Here is a 16,224-nt window from a genome sequence, read left to right as displayed (position 1 = left end):
TCTGGCCCCATCTTTCCCTGCCCAGCACTAGCTCGGGCAGAACCCTGCAGCTCGGCGGGCCGGGGCAGGGGGTGAGCCCTTGCCCTGCTGGGGCTGCGTGTCCCAGGGGCACGGCTGGGTGCCCTGAGCCATCGATGAACGGCCCGGGGCACGGCTGGGTGTCCTGGGGTCACGGATGGCTTCCTTGGGGCCACGGCCGGCAGCCCTCAGCCACTTCTGAGCGTCTCGGGTGCCTCGACCGCCGCCGGGTGTCCCGGGCCATTGCAGTCCGCCTCGGGGGCGCGGGGTCCCTGCCCAACGTCCCGGGGCTAACGCCGGGTACCCCAGGAGCATCGGCGGCGCACCGGGACCGCGGGCGGTGCGCGGGGCGGTGTATCCCGAGGAGCGGCCGGTGCTGGGGGGCTCGCAGCCGGGCCGGGCTCTCGCAGCCGGGCCGGGCTCGCACGGAGCCCGCCCCGCCGCCCCGCCCCGCCCCGGCCCGCCCCGCCGCGGCACATTCATGCGGCGGCGCTGGGCGCGGGCGGCGGCTCGGAGCGGCCCCGGCGCGGCGCCTCCCGCCGGGCCTCGGCGCATGTGAGCGGCGGCGGAGCGGCAGCAGGGCGGCGGCGGCGCCGCATCGGCCATGCGGTGGCCCCGCGGCCCCCGCGGCGCCTGGCGGCTGCTGCCCCGGCGCTCGCTGCTGGCCGCGCTCTTCCTCTTCTCGCTCTCCTCCTCCTTCCTCTACTTCGTGTATGTGGCGCCGGGCATCGGTAAGCGGCGGGCCGGGGCCCGGGGCGGGGGTTGGGGGGGGCGCGGGCGGAGGCGCCGTGCGCCGCTGGAAACGCTGAGTAATCCGCGCCCGGCCGGGCCGGGGGCCGCGGCATCCCCGGCGAGGGGCGGCCCCGGGCCCGGCGCCCCCGGCTGCGGCTCCGCGGTGCCCGGGGCCGGCAGCGCGCCCTCGTCTCCCGCGGGAGGAGGCGCTGCCCCCGCGCTGCCCCTGGGTGCGGGGTGCGGGTCCCGGGGGGTGCCGGCCGCGCTCCCCGCGGCTCCCCCGGCCGGCGGGGCCGAGCGGCGCCCGTGCCAGCGCCGAGCGGGGGGCAGCGAGCCCCGGAGTTTGTTTGGAACTAGCGGAGTGTCGTCCAAGCGCTTGCGATCCGAACGTGCTCCCTGGCAGAAATCCTACTCCGATTGTCAGGTGGGAAGATGAGAAGCGTGTATTTAGAAGGAGAGCGTACTCGTTCCTATGCTCCTTGTCACGGCTTCACGGGGAGCGGGAGAAGCTGTGTGTCAATATGGCCAGCACCCGGTGCTGCTGGGGCTGTCTGTCCATCTCCTCTGAGATACGGGAAGGCTTGTGCCCGGAAAGCATCTGTTCTCTTCGTACGGTGTATCTCGTTTCTGCAAGGAGCCAAGGCTCGTGGTTTGGCCTTCAACCAAACTTTGGCAACAATTTATTTCTATAGAAACAGCCCCTTCCGAAGAAATAGAGAGCTTCTCCTTGAAATGTCATTGGTATTGCTCGTGCCATTCCTATCTTGGGCATCCCAAGGAGATCTCTGTGCGCTTTCAAGGTGACTTCTGTGGGTTTTTATTTACAAATGATGTCCCGTGGCTGCGTCTGGGCTTTGGGAGCCTTTCCCGGGGCTGGGTCGGGGTTGGCTGGCGTTGGAAGCTCTGCTCGTGTCCTGGGCTCATCCCAAGCGGAGCTGTGTGTGCTGAGCCTGGCCGTGGTGGCCCAGGGCTCTGCTGGCCCGATGGGCAGGCCCCCAAGCTCCTGGCCACCGTCCCGCAGCCTGCCCGGGCTGTCGTGCCTCTCTTGGAGGCCGGTTCCACACGGAGGGTAACGCGAGGTGCAGCCACCGCCCGCTCCCTCTGTCAGCCCAGCCGGGCTCCTCCTGCCCCCGTGCTGCTGTGGGCCCGTGGCTCCTCACCCAGGGCATCCTGCAGCCCTTGGGGGCAGGCACAGGGAATGGAGTGGCTGTGGATGAGCTTCCCAGGGCCCAGGTGGAAGTGCACCTTAAGAAGGAAATTTCTCATGTAAGGATGGCTTTGTTCTTTTTTTTTTTTTTTAGAGTGTTCTGATTAATTTCACGTTACTTCTGCATGGTCACTAGTCTTAGAGACAGCGTAGGGTATCAATATGTTTAAGACTAGCTCTGTGCCAGGAGGCCTTTCCCTGTGTGGACCTTGGATAGCACGGTCACGTCCCACCCGATGTTCTTGCTATCTGTGATGCCCAAAGAGAAGGCAGGGGAGTGTCAGTGGTCCCTGTCCCCACCCGCCCATGGATGTCAGTGATGTTCTGAGTCATCTTCTCATCAGGTGACGGAGGATCTGCTTCCTTTTATTTTTTTTTTTTTATTATTATTTCCTTCCTCTTTCAGCCAAAAATGTTTCATCATGAAAACCCAGCCCAGTATTCCTGGGATGGCTGGGCTAATCCTCTCAGCACTTGGAGGGAGTTTGTTTTCAGGCTGCAGTGGTGAGCAGAAGCCTGAGAGAAGACAAGTGAGATAGGACATGAGCAGAGCTGGGGATTTGAATAAATTGACCACGTGCGGGCAATGGAGAGATGCTGTCTGCAGAGAGTTCTGGGGCATTTGTCCTGCCTGCTGCTGCCTCAGTGTGTGGGGTGGGGCTGGGCTGCTCTTCCGTGGCCACTGAAGGCTCTGGGGTCACCTCTGTCCTGAGAGCATCCCTTGTTGGGCATGCTGGGGAAGTGGATGAGGAAGGACTTGCTGTTCATTGGCTAAACCACGGGCAGGGAAGTGATTAATCCATTCCTTCATTGTACCTCAGTTGAAAAGAAAAACACCCAAATAAATGGGACCCGAAGCTGCAAGTGAGCTTGAACCAGCTGGAGCCTGGGAGGGCTTTTGTCTGCCTGGTGCCACGGGCTGCTGGGAAGGGTCTGCCGCAGCCAGCCCTGCGCCCTCTGGGCTGGGAACGGCCCTGTGGCAGGATGGCGTCCCCACGGCAGGGCGTGCTGTCACCGTGGGTGGGAGCCTGTCCCCAAGCCCCATGTCTGTGGGGGAACGTTTCATCGGCACTGCCAGGCGTGTTCAAGCCGTTGTGCACCAGTGCCAGGAGAAAACTGGGACAGTTGCACTTCTGGGTGCTGTCTCAGCGCATCGGTGTGGAGCTGGCATGTTTGTCAGCTGGAAAAGCTGGATAACTGCTCCTGGTGCCCTTTGGAGATGGGGAGCCCAACCTGGGCTCTGAGTTGCCTGCCCGGTGCTGGCCTGCTACCCGACTGACCGTGGTGTTTGGCTCCTCACGGCCCAGGTAACCCAGCAGTCTGCTCCAGATGGAAATGCAGGAAGAAATTCACGTTTACTGTCAGCAAATAGCTGTGCCTGGCTCCTGCAGGGAGTATAGGGCTTTTGGGCCTTACATTTGAGTCGTGCCTGGACTTACGTGATGCCCAAGGTAGCTCCTTGTTTCTATTCTTCACCAGGGTTTTCTCCTGCGGAACTGACATGTTCTTGTGGCCTCAAGTTTGTGCAGAGCGATCCAATGTAAACAGCCAGTGCTGCCTCCTTGCCAGCCCTAGCATCCAATTCCCGTCTGTCGGGCACGCACCACCCTGACGGTGCCATCCCCGGGCTCCCACGGCCACCTTGGGGGGCGAGCGGGCAGGGGGACAGTGGCACGGGCACAGCCGCCTCTCCTGTGCCGCACGCTGCTCCCGCGCTCGCTGCCTGCCGGCGCTGCCGTGGCGATTGTGTGGGGCTGTCTCATCTCATCGTGGCCATTGTGTGCAGCATGAGGTGGCCAATTGTTCTGCAGCCACGAGCAGGGGCCGGAGGCTCCAGGAGCTGCCCTCGTGCCCCAGTGCCCGGGAGGCCCCGCAGGCAGCGGGCGCGTGGGGATGCTCGGGCGCGTGGGGACGTCGCTCGTGCTCGCCGCTGTGCTCAGAGGGCGTGGGACCAGCAGGGCACAGGGCTGCGGGGCAGGCTGGGCTTCTGCTGCAAGAAGTCACACTGGCCTCACCTTGGGAAAAACCAGAGCTCGGCACTGGGCAGCTTTGTCCTGTTATGGAGGTCAGGGGCCACCTCGACAAGTTATTTTGCAGGGCTTGGCACTGAGGCTCTGGGACCGCTGCCCTTTGTGCCTCTTGCCTTCCCTAGACGGGAAAGGAGAAAAGGGCTTGCCAGAGTCACCCTGTCCATACCCAGACCCCAGTGTGGGAGCAAGGGTGATGCAGGCACGAAGAGTGTGCTGGCTTGCAGGTGGAACACTTCGAGAAGCTGCTTCTGTTTCATCCTATCCTCTGCCTCTGAATTCCTCATGGGATGTGGGGTCATCCCTGCATCTCCTGTTTTCACGTGGTGGCAGCTCATACAGCTTTCCTACAAGTGTCTGGTTTTATTCTCTTTGAACAGGGCCTAGGAAATTAAAGGAATTTCCTCCTGCAGCTGAAAGCAGTAATGTTTTTTCAAGCTGCAAGTTATTTCATCTTGATACCAGTAACTGCAACAGTTGGAACTTCTCAGACCTTGGACTTGGTCCTGGTGTAGAGGGTGGCTGCTGCGTGGCTGGGAGGGCTGGCAGGGGCTTTCCCTGGTGCTCAGGTAGCAGCTCTTGGCTTTTCCTTTGTTGTCTTGACGGGTGTTGGAGCCTCTTTATTTATTTATTTATTTTTAAAATTTAGATTTCCCCAGGAGTTGTACTTGGTTGGATCTGATGCAGGAAAATAATGTAGAGAATTTAAATTATTGGGTGAAAGATTGTTACCTTTGAGAGAGAGCTGTAATTCAGTCTGGCTTTACTTCCTCCAAACTTATCAGGAGTTGCTCCTAACCAGTCATACAGGGCATGAGGCAGCACCACCAGCCCTGAATTACATTTATGACGCAAGAACTTGATTTCGATAGGTGGGAGTGCTTTGAGGCACTGCTCTGTCAGGCTGTGTGTTGGTGACCAGCAGAGCGGTGCCGTGGGGGACAGCAGCTGCCCCGGGACAGATCGTTTGTCACTTTTGGAATAATATTATATCAGCAAAGGGGGCTGATCCTGTTGGGTCCTTTAATGCATCAGCCTGGCAGATCTTAGCACAGAGGAGATCTGGGGGGGAAACGACAAAAGATTTTGCTGCTGCCAACTTGTCCCAGCTGGAGGGACTGTGGGAAGCGGTTGAGGTGCCCGTGGTGGTGAGGGACAGAGGAAGAGTGGTGGCCGAGGTCCCGGGCAGGGGGGTGGCACTGTGGGGACATGGGGCTGGGCTGGTGAGTCCGGCCAGGGGCAGTTGTGTGGGGGAGTGGGTTACTGCTGCTCTGCCTGCTGGGCACCGCGGGGCAGTGTGGGGAGAACTGGGGAGATGGCAGGGCAGAATGGGGGGTGGCACTCACACTGGTGAGCCGCGATGGCCTCGGCTTGGCCGGGCAGGGGCTGGGTGCAGGAGTCCTGGGTGCGGGAGTCCTCCTGGGTTTGCTGGCAGCAGGCTGGGTGCCTGGATGCTGTGTGAGCAGGGGCAGAAGGTGAAGGTGCAGCTTGGAATAATGGAATGAGGTTTGTACTGTCACAGCCCCGGCTTTCGCCTCCAGGTCAGTGCATCGCACGAGGAGCGTGGTGCCTTGCTGTGGAACACAGCAGCACTGCCCTGCTTCGCTCTCCTCTGCCCGAAGGATCTGCCGAGCAGCGTTTCACGACCTGAGGAAGGAACAGCCTGGTTCCACAGCATATCCCACAGAGGATAGTGCAGCCATTGGGTCTGACAGTGATTGAGGGTAGTAAGAAATCCTCAAGTGCTCCTCGATACAAGAACTTGAGCTTGGGATGTCCTGTGCCACGAGCAGAAGGAGGCTGGTGGCAGCTGTGGGAAATCCTTCCTTTGGCAGCACCACGCTCTTCCAGCAAAGGGGCTCCCACGAGGCAGGGATGGGATGGGGAACAGCCCTGTTCCACCCAGCTGCTCCTGTGCCAGTGCATCCATGGTTCTGGTGGTGCAGAGCATTGGTTGGAGACCACCTCTTGCTCAAGGCTACCCAATTACAAGGTTTGCTTGAGAGCAGATGAATTACTGGGTTTTCTTTGCCTGTGAGCACCTGTGCTGTTTGTCAGGCACGTCTGCTTTGGGTTATTTTGCTGGTGGCTCGCTGGGTGTTGCAACTGGAGCATGTGGAGGGTTCATGTTTCATCCATGTCTCCAGAAGCCTGGCCTGTGGAAGCTGACTGGCAGACACAAAAGCTTCCAGGTGCTGGTTCATTTCTGCAAATTGAAGGCTTCAAAACTCAGTCTGTAGCAGAGCAGACCTTAAGGCCAAGCAGCCCATGCTGTCAGCCCAGGAGATGTGGTCCTCATGGGTTTGGGAGGCCATGGGGGGCCAGGGCTTCAGCAGGCACTCAGCTGCTTCAGGTGGCTGCTGGCTCTGGTGGAGATAAGGGCTCTGGCACTGCTGCTTCATTTCCTGAGCTGATCCTCTGCCTCTCTTCCAGGTGGACTCATTAATTGCGTTAACTCAGGCAGCATCTGCTCAGCAGGGTACGATGAACCCCCCTGGGGACGAATGCAGGGAATGGAGATGAGCGGTGTGGGGAGCTGTATGTTTGCACTTGATCCCATTTGAATGCTGTTGCAATTGGCGGATTTAAATATCCAAGCACACGGAGTCTTTAAATACTGAATCTTAACTGAAATTTCTGGGAGGCTCACAGGGGTGGCAGCAGTGGTGGTGGCACAGCTGATGAGCTGCTGGCTCTGCTCGCCCTGTGGCAGCGCTGAGGGGCCTGGAAGAGAAGCTGATCTGCAGCTGTACAGAGCAAGAAAAGCCTTCCCTGAACAGCTTTATTTTTAAAACATCATTGTCACAGTACAATGTGTGTATTTGCTTTGACAAAACCTTTGCCGGGTTATTTTAGTGAAGTTTATTTCCATACAGGCTTTTTCTTCTCCATTACATTCAGACCGTTCTGGCTGTGGTTTTGGCTGGCAGCATTTTGAGCACGGATCCTTCGGGGTGGTTAATGTGTGTTTGAAGCTTTTCTAGCACTAGCCCTAAATACCGTGGGGATTAGTCCTGTTTGGAGAGATGGAGGAGAAAATGTGTAGTGGTCTGCCCTGTTGAAATGCAAGATAAGCCCAAATCAGAGAAAATTTTGAGAGATATTGGTGGGTGCGGTTTTTTGGGGAATGTGAAATAGATAACATTAAAACCACCAGGGCCTTCAGCATCACCCTGGAGCTGCTCTTATTTTGAAGGGAAAGGTGGATTGGAAAGCCGAGGGTGATGTCAGTGCCCGGCAGGAGAAGAGCCCTTGGCCGTGGAAGGGTCCCAGGGGTGACAGTGGATGGCACATGTGGCCCTTGTCCCAGTGGGGTGTGTCCTCGTGGGTGCAGCTATGATAGTGTGCAGTGTGATGGGCAGGGCCACGGGTCCTTTCTTCGTTATGAAAGGGATTTTTTGCATCTTGTTGGCCTTGCTAAAGTGAAGGAGGGACCTGGGGGGAGGTGTACTTGGGGGATCCACTGTGCTTTGTAGTGACTGTGGGTGTTTTTGATAAAGCCACAAGCTTCAGCGCACCTCATCTGATGCTTTGCTTTCTCAAGGCATGTAAATGTTTCTGCAGGGGTGTGAGAAGCTCGGTTTGAGCTCTGCCTCCCTCCTGGCTGCACGGGGGAGGTGACGGGTCAGCGCCTGCTTGTTGGGCTTTGCCTGGAAGCGTGTGGTGACATTGTGTGTCACTCCCTAAAGGTCATTTTCCTAGGTTTTTGTTTGAGGTGCAAAACCGAGGGGCTCTGCCCTTTGTAAGCCTGCAGCTGTACGTGCCATCCGTGGGCTGGCACAAACCTCTCCAGAGCCCCTGCCCTGAGCAGAGCTCCCATCCTGGGACCCCTCTGGAGACGCTGTTGGGGGGCTGGCCAGCCCCCCTTGCAGTCCGTGTCTGCCCCCCAGCTCCTGTGGCAGGGAAGGGGCTGCTTCCCGGGGCTGTGAGTTCACAGGACCGTGGTTTTTGTCGTGCCTCAGTCTCCCGTGCTCAGTGGAGCCTGTGCTGTCCTCCCTGCTGCTCCTGCTCCCCTGAGCAGCAGTGATGGCTGGGCTGTGTGTGAGGCAGCTGCTGTGGAGCTCTTCCCTCCCTGAGCCTTTCTAATCTGAGAGGTGAAGGCTGGGAGCTGTTTCTGCGTGGAGGATGCCACCGCACACAGGATGGAAGGGAGCAAATCCAGGCAGAACACCCACGGCACTGCTGCGGGCTGCGCTGTCAGCAGCTCGACCGGTGCCTGTCTGCGTGCCCAGAGAATTTTATGGCAAAATAATTGATTGCTTTTATTGAACGCTATCGCCATGCAAATCAGAGGAGGCTCTCGGAACCTGGTGCTGTGTTATCCACCTGCCTCGCTCTGGAGGCTGGGCAGCAAGCTGGGCTGCGACCTGAACTGTGCTGGTGCCCTGCCAGGAGGGTCCTGCGCGGGGCTCGGGGGTCCCTGCGCTGGCAGGACAGGCTGGCGAGGGCCGTGGGGCGCCTGTGACACGGAGTGCACGCCCTTGATCCACGGTGTCTCCCCACAGCAGCAGGCTGGGAGCAAGGATTTGGGGTGGGAGGTGGAGAAGATTGCTGCGTGAACGCTCGTGTTTATAAACTGCCTCCAAAGAAACCTGTACAAAGCAGTTGGAATAGAAGGGGAAAGCAAACACTGCAGTGCACCAGGTAGTCAAGTGTGAGCAGATATTTTTTCCCTCGCTACCTGGCAGGAAAAGGAAGGCATTCCAGTGCCTGCCTCCGTGCCCTCTGCGTCAGCGGGGCTGGCAGAGGCTGCGGGCCGGGCTCGGAGCCGTGCACTGCTGGCACGGCTGGGCAGGGCTGGGACGCACGGGGGGAGGCTGCGGGGACTCAGCAGGGATGCACGGAGCACAGGTAAATAAAAATGAACTGCTGCAACATCCGTGTGCCACGGCAGGAGAGCCCGGAGCTGCTGCAGCTGCAAACCAGTGCCAGGGCTCATGGTGGATTCTGCACGGGGCTGAGCCGAGGGAGAACGCCCTGGGTGCTGGGTTCCTGTCAGCAAACGCGGGGTTCCCTTGGAGCTGGGGACCCTGGCTGGCCCCTGCTCCTGCAGGAATGTGAAATGCTTCCACACATGCAGCTTGCTCTTATTCTGCAGTCATTTTTTTTTTTTTTTTTTCCCTCTCGGTGTTTTTCCAACTCATGTCTTGCTGCCAGAGTCCATATTAATAATGCATGACTTTTTTTTTATGGTGCTTCCTTCCCAGCGTCCCTTTCAGCTGCTGAGTCAGAGAAGATTGTTATAGCAGCAAGCTCTGAAGCGGTGAAATGCGCCTGCAGTGCTCAACTGCTGTCATTTATCATCCCAGCTCCTCTGCGGGCAGCCTGTTCCCCTGCCCGGCTTGGGGGGAGGATCCCCGTGCCAAAAACCCGATTCCTGTTACACCAGCTGGTGACTAGCCTTTCTGGCTAGTGTTTGGTGAAAGCAGATATTGCCTCTGTTGGCTGCTTTTTTTTTCTTTTTTTGTTTGAAGCCCTGTGAGGTTTTTTCCTGATCTGCCTGTAACTGTTTTGGGATTGTGCCCAAGACCTTCTTTTTTTCCCCACTTTTTTCCCCCTGCTTAGTAATTTTTAATTTTTTTTTTTCCCTCCTCCCTGCACTACCCTTGAGATCTATACCTGGGCTTTTTAGGGTAAGTGGAATGACAGAAGCCACGTCATGTGTTAACGGGGTTAAATTAACTTAAAACCCTTCCAGCAGCAGTTGAGGGTGCCTGGGTGCTGCAGGAAGCCTTGGAGTTGCCAATGCAGCGTGGCACAGAGATCTGCCGGGCTCCTGCCTGCAGGCTGTGATCAGCCCCGGTGGGTCCCCTGCAGGCAGAGCCGTCCCCACCTGCCGGGCCAGCCTCGGGGAAACTTCGTGAACTTCTGCGAGTTGAGTCCCCAGGGGCCTGCTGGAGTGGCCTTGCTGTGGTCACCAGGTGCCCCAGCGCTGCTGCCTGCCCGGGCTGTGCCCCGAGGGACACCTCCACACTGCCACTGGCCCGCGGTGACACCGTGCCACCCACAACTGGTGAGACGAGCAACTTGCTTCTGGGCTAACAAGATTTAGGTGGATTATGCTATGTATTTAATCAAGGGCTAAGCTGATTGCCTTATTTGGAATGGATCAAAGCCCTCGGAAATGCCAGCCTGGAGACCAGCTATTGAGTGGAAATATTCCCCAGCTGTGTGTGGCAAGCCGTGCTTTCGAAGAAGCCGGCAGTTCAGCGGGCGGGTTTGACGGCAGCGGTGACCAAATGCAAAACCAGCTTGGAGAAGTCTGAGGCGATGGGGAGGTAGGAGTGTGAGAATGTTGTTAGTCATTGACCATCACGGAGGATTTGGGGGAAGAGGCCTCCTTTTCTAGGTATCAGGTTGAAACCGTGTTTCCAGATACATAAGACTTCATGCTGACGGCTGAGTGAGGTGCAGGCAGAGCAGAGCATCAGACTTCCACCTTCTAGAAAAGTAGCTGTGACTCTTGTGAGCCTGTGTGGCTCTGCAGCAGAGACCAGGCTCTCTATCGCTCACACAGGGAGCCCCACGTCTCCCTGCAGTGGCTGTCAGCAGCGCTGGGGCTCTCGAGGGCCTCCTGTCCCCTTGTCCCCAGTGCAGCGTTGCCCTGGGACCTGCAGGGCTTTGGCAGCGGAGGAGCTGGCGCTGGTCGCAGAGGAGTGAAGCAGAGGCCGCTCCTTGCTGCTGCCAGCCCAGGGGCACTCGCTCCATGCTGTGGCCTTGGCTGTGCCCAGGGAGCCCACGTTTTCAGAAGTGTCCCCACAAGCAGGTGCTGAGGCAAGTTTAGAATTACTTTCCAGTTAAGAGCAGTTGTGCGTGCCAGGGTGTCCCTGGAGTGGCAGGGCAAGCACGCTGCCCAAGGTGTGTGGTGTCCGCTCCCTGCAGGGCCAGGGTTTTGCTGTGGGAGGTGTGCTGGTGCTGTGGGGTGCCCTGGCTGGTGTGTGAGCTGTGAGCGTGGTCTGCACCGCTTCACCTGCCGGACGGGCCCGTTGGGAAAGCCGTTGCAAATGCACTGGTTATTCAAATCACCTTCCCTTTTTCTTACAAGGAGAAGTTTGTTCCAGGAACCAGCCCCTGTCTTGCTGCCTCTCGAAGCAAGGACAGCAAACAGAGGTCACAGATCCCAGCTCTGTGAGCGTGGCTGTGGGCACTGCCTGAGAACTGAAAACACCACAACCCAAAGGGCTTGGCTGGAGGAGAGGGCTACGGGCAGCTTCTGCTTTGAGGTGAATCAGGCAGCAGCAGGTGCTCCCCACAGCATCACTGCTCCTTCCCTTTGCACAAAGCAGCCCTGGGACTTTGCAAACCTCTCTCCCCTCCGCCTCTCAGACCTCCTCGTTTCTGCCTCATTTCCTGCTGCAGTGGGAATTACCCTGGAGGAAATGCAGGGATGTGCCCTGTCACATCCTGCCTGTGCTCTGGGCCCCTCGTCCTGGCTGCCCCATCCCTCCTGGATGTGTCCTGAGCCCTGCTATGGGGCTGGCAGAACATCTTGTATGACAGCCAGGTGTAAAATGTTCCATGTTTGATTTATTGCTAATCAAACCCACAAATAAGGTGCTGCCTCCGTTCTCCTGCGCAGACCCATTGTGCATCTTCCTGCCCTAACCCGTGTGTGGAGTTAGAGGCGAGGATTGGTCCAGCATCCCTTTGTGTTTCGGAGGCCTGGCAGGTTTGTCAGTGTGCAATCACCCCATCAGCCTGACTCTCGGGTGCCTCGGGCTGCACCAAGGATCTGACAGTTCCTAGGCTGCAGCAGCAGGGTCTCTGCCGGTCCCTGGCCCTGGGGGCAGCTCCAGGCTTGGCTGTTCTGTGTGGGGCTGGGAAGGGCCGTGGGGCCGGAGCAGATGGAGGGAGCTGTGGCAGGGATGGGGGCAGGGGCTGCCCAGCTTCAGGGTGCTCTGGGTTGATCCTGCTTTCACCTAATTAAAGAGCAAAAAACGCCTGTCAACACAGTAATTGTCCGGGTTGCTGCTGCGCTGCAGAAAGCTGGTGGCAGAGCGGGGTCCTGCTGGGTGCTGACACTGACCCTTTTCCCACACTGCCCTCCCCCAGCTGCCTCCCCTTGGCACGTGGGGTGCCCAGCCCTGGCCGGGGAGGGCTCACAAACCCCCAGACATGGCAGGGTGCTGCCAGGGAGCAGCGCTTTATGGGGCATTTCTGGGGCTGCCGAGGGCTCAGCCGCGTGGGGCGAGAGGGGGGATGGCCTTTAGCTGTAATCCCTCGGGGAGGCAAACACGACCTGCACAACTCGGGTAACTGAGTGGATAAACTGGTGCAATCGAAAATCTCGTTATCCAGGTTGGAGGGAATGGTCTGTGCCTTGGCAGGGAGGAGGAGGAGGAGGAGGGTGGGCTGCTGCGCTGCTGGGCTCATGCCGTGCCCAGTCAGTCGGAGGTGCTGATGTGGGCAGGGTCTGTGGGATACCAGCCTCAACCAGCTCCTTCCTGAGGCCCCGAGGGGCTGCCCTGGCCCGGAGGAGTCCTGCCCTCGCTGCCTGCTCCGCTCCTCTGGCTGTTCCACCTGGGAGCACTGGCCTCCCATTCCCGATGTGTTTAGTTTTTCCAAGGTAGCTGTGTGTTTGACTCATGTTTGCAGAGCTCGGCTTCTGGCTGCAGACAGGCTGGAGTTGATTAGTTTATTGTTTTTCCCCCTCCGCCCTGTTGCACACCTCAATGAGAGAGTGGTCAGAACCCCTGGCAGACACTCGAGTCTCTTAAGGAAACTTAAGTTGCTGCCGTGTGCAAGGAGCTTAAAGGTGTTTCAGTGTGAGAGGGGAGGGGGAGGAGGGCGTTTCTGCTCCCTCATGTGCCCCTGCGTGTGCTCATCCCTCCACAGGCAGCTGCAGAGCCAGGTGAGTGCTGGTGGCCCAGCAGCGATGGCTGCTCCTGCCCACAGAGGGACAGGCAGGACATTCTGTGCCCAGCGCCCCATCTCCTGATCACAGCCGGGCTCTGCTGAGCTTGCCTCGGGTTGTTCCGTGTTTGTATAAACCCAGCTGAGCCTGGCGGGGTGGGAGTCGGGCCGGGGGCTGCGGGTCCCTCTCAGTCGGCGCTGGTGACGTCCCCTGGGCCCTGGCTGCAGCTCGGGGCGCTGGAAGCGCTGATCCCTTGCTGAGCTGGCTGGCTCGATAGCCTTGTGCCGCTTATCTGGGATTAATGTGTAACTTAATGGCAGTGCTGGGGCTCAGCTGAGCGCGGTGCCGTGGTACAGGGCGGTGCAAATCTGCTCTCTGACGCCAGGGCCTCCTACTCCCCCTGCCCGTGATAAGATTTAGGGTTTTGCTGTGCCTGGCGCCAGCGTGGCCGCGCTCTTGGTGGATGTTGGCCGTGTCTGGGAAGGAGGGACCAGGCAGCAGAGAAGGGCAGGGCTGGGGGAAAGCCAGGAGCCTGTCCCCGCACAGTCTGCGTGCCCCGAGCCCCCAGCCCGGGGTCTGCTCCAGCGCGGCTCTGTGCGCATGGAAAGGAAGGGATTTTTCTTTCACCCTGTTCGTGGCGTCCCAAAGAGAATCACGCCATTGCTTTTCTGCTGACACACAGGAAGGCGTCACATGGGCTGGGATGTGATGGGCAGTCTCTTAGGTGTTATATGAGTTCAGAGATAGAGGGATGATATTTTTCCAGTGAAGTCATTCCCTACGCTGATAATGGAATGAGTTAATTTATTTACAGCAGCTGTGTTACCAGTTTGCTTGTCAGGCGGAGGAAAATCATATAAAAATGTTGTGTATTCCAAGGTTGCATAGCTCAAAACAAAGCTAATAAATGTCTTAGGACATCAGAGTTCTTACAAAATCCCGTAAGTAACGATCTGTGCGTTGGAAGTTCAAAGTTGCACCCTGTCTCTGATAGCTTTTTTTGCTTCCAATGAAACACAGCAGCTGGAGAGGCCATTCACAGTGTTGCCTTTAATTATTGCAGACAAGAGCAACTCTGTAATCTAACTGTGGAGGCCAAGCTGCTGTGGGTCTTAAATGGCACTGCATGGTGAGAGTACCCTTGGCAGGGAGCTCTGAGCTGCTGCCTTTGAAAATCTCAGACAACAATCATCCCACGTGATTGAGGAATTCCAGCTTGGAGAATTTTTTAGGAGTTGAAAGGGCTGGTGAGCCAGGCAGATGCATAGTGTGGAGGTGGGGCTGTGGCTGTGCTCCTTCCCTGGCCGCTGGGATGGCCGCTTTCCCAGGACCTGGCAACGCACGGAGAAGGAACCACCACAGGGGCAATCTTGGGGAATCGCTGCAGAGGGATCTCTCCTCGGTCTCCAGGGTGCAAATCGTGCTTGCTGCAGAGCAGCCTTTGTACCGTCAGCGCTGAGGCAGCTCCGGAGGCTTTGTTCCCACTAGCAGGTCTGGCCCTGGCACCGCAGCGCTGGGGCCGGCTCGGGGCCTTTCAGCTCCCACGAGAGTGGAAGCAGCAGGTGGAGGTCAGGCATGCAGCTCCTGCGGGAGCAGGGCAGTGCTGGTGGTGCCCAGGGTGTGCCCGGGCGGGGTGTGGTGCCCTGCCCCTCCCGGGGGCTGTCCCCACCTGCCCTGCACAGGGTGACAATCCCTGCCTGGGCGCTGCCGTTCGTCCCCGTGCGGGTCCCTGGGCACACGCTGGCTTGGCTGGGAACAGGGCTCTCCTCATGCCATTGCTTTTCAGAGATGATGTGAACAGGAGATGCTGGACCGTGCTCTGGCCATACACGGCAGCGGGAGATGTGCTGTGGGTCCGGCGGGATCGGATGGGATGGCTCCTCACAGCCCAGCGTGATGGGATGGGATGGGATGACTCCTCAGCCCAGTGTGCTGGGATGGCTCCTCAGGGACAGCGCAGCCTGGCATGATGGGATGGTTCCTCACAGCCCGGTGTGATGGGATGGCTCCTCAGGGACAGCCCAGCCCGGTGTGACAGGCAAAGCACTGACCTGGAACAGCCTCTCGGAGCCGCCCTTGGAGCAGCTCCCTTGCAGCAGACATGAGGCTGTACATGTGATAGCCCTTTTTGTTCAGCCACGCTGAGCTTGTAAAACATGCTTGAAAAATCAGGTCTTTGGTTTTTTGGGAGGGGGAAATAGACAAAACAACAGAACCTGTTCTCTTTTTCTCCATCAAAGTCAGGGTGTTAGAATTCCAGACAGTGCAGTTTGTGGTGTGTGAACTGAGTCAGTAGATCTGTTACTCTTAAGTTGTTTTTTAACAATTTCCAATGGGTACCCTCCAATGGGCATACTCTCTTTATTTGGAAGGCTAACAAATCAATGATTTCAAAACCTATTTTGATGTATATGGAAATTTTAAATCCAAATCCCATCTCCTGTTCTGTGCTCTGGCTGCATTCTAGATTGCTTCCAGCTGGTGAAGGGCAGCACTTGTGCACTCCGTATTGACTGCATTTCCTAGGCAGCACCACTCCACGTGTCCCCGTGCTCCTGCGTGTCCTACGGCTGCCTGCTGGAGCAGGATGCCCGGGTCTGCCTGCAGTAGAGGATTTCCTTTGTCTCCTGCAGCTGTTCCAGTTCCCATGGCTCAAGGGATGAGGAGTTATCCCGAGCTGCCCACGTTCTTCCCTGCCCTCCCGCTCCAAGGACAGCGCTGGGGAGGAACTGCCTGTTTTTCCTCTCCCTTGCTTGCCCAATTAAATCTTATTTATTATTTTTCTTAACGAAAGCTCTCCCTCTGTTTGTTCATCCTGATCCTGCACAAGCACTGTGCTTAGGCGCTGGAATTCCTGACGCCTTCAGAGAGTGTCCAGGACACAGGAATTCCCACCCCTTTGTCTCCTAACGAACAGAAGGAACAAACGCTGAGCTGTGAGTGTTTGGAAGTGTAAATGTTTGCTGTGGTAGCAGCAGCCGGTGCTGCCAGCCCGGAGGTCGGCTGGGTGTCTGTGTCAGCGCCTGCTGAAGAGCCTTGGATTGCTCATTTTGAGCGTGTTTGTGCCCTGCCCGCACGGGAATTGTGCCCTGCCCGCACGGGAATTGTGCCCTGCCCGCACGGGAATGCTCTGCCAGCGGCTGCTCTGCCCCTCCTGGGCAGCGTTCGAGCTGATCCTGTGGGGAGAGCTGGAGAAGGGCACGGAGGGGTGGAAGATGAACAGGACGCGCAGCGGTGTGCAGTGACATCTCCAGCGTGGCAGTTGGAGTAGGAGAGCCGGGATCTCTCGAGGAAGGGTAATATTTAACTTGGGCTAATGCTTGTTGTGCTCCGTGCTCCAGCCCGCGTGTCACCGTGCCCGTCCTCAGAGAGGAACTCGTCAGAGG

At 58.1% G+C, this 16,224-nt stretch overlaps 1 protein-coding gene across 2 annotated transcripts in view; it reads left to right on the top strand.

Annotated features, from left to right (window-relative positions):
• The first annotated feature begins 629 nt into the window (after positions 1-629).
• Positions 630-16,224, top strand: part of B4GALT5 (beta-1,4-galactosyltransferase 5) — a 32,083-nt gene continuing 16,488 nt past the window's right edge. The window contains exon 1 of one of the 2 annotated variants that reach the window (XM_040080227.2): positions 630-749. The gene's annotated coding sequence lies outside the window, so the exon portion shown is untranslated. Of the gene's footprint in view, positions 750-15,699; positions 15,775-16,224 lie in introns of those variants that run through there. The other variant, XM_040080228.2, reaches the window with a different exon arrangement.

Source organism: Hirundo rustica, chromosome 16, assembly GCF_015227805.2.
Source record: "Hirundo rustica isolate bHirRus1 chromosome 16, bHirRus1.pri.v3, whole genome shotgun sequence".
In the NCBI taxonomy this organism is placed as follows: Eukaryota; Metazoa; Chordata; class Aves; order Passeriformes; family Hirundinidae; genus Hirundo; species Hirundo rustica.
The sequence above is the reverse complement of the archived record's forward strand: the minus strand, read 5'-3'. Positions and strand labels throughout refer to the sequence as shown.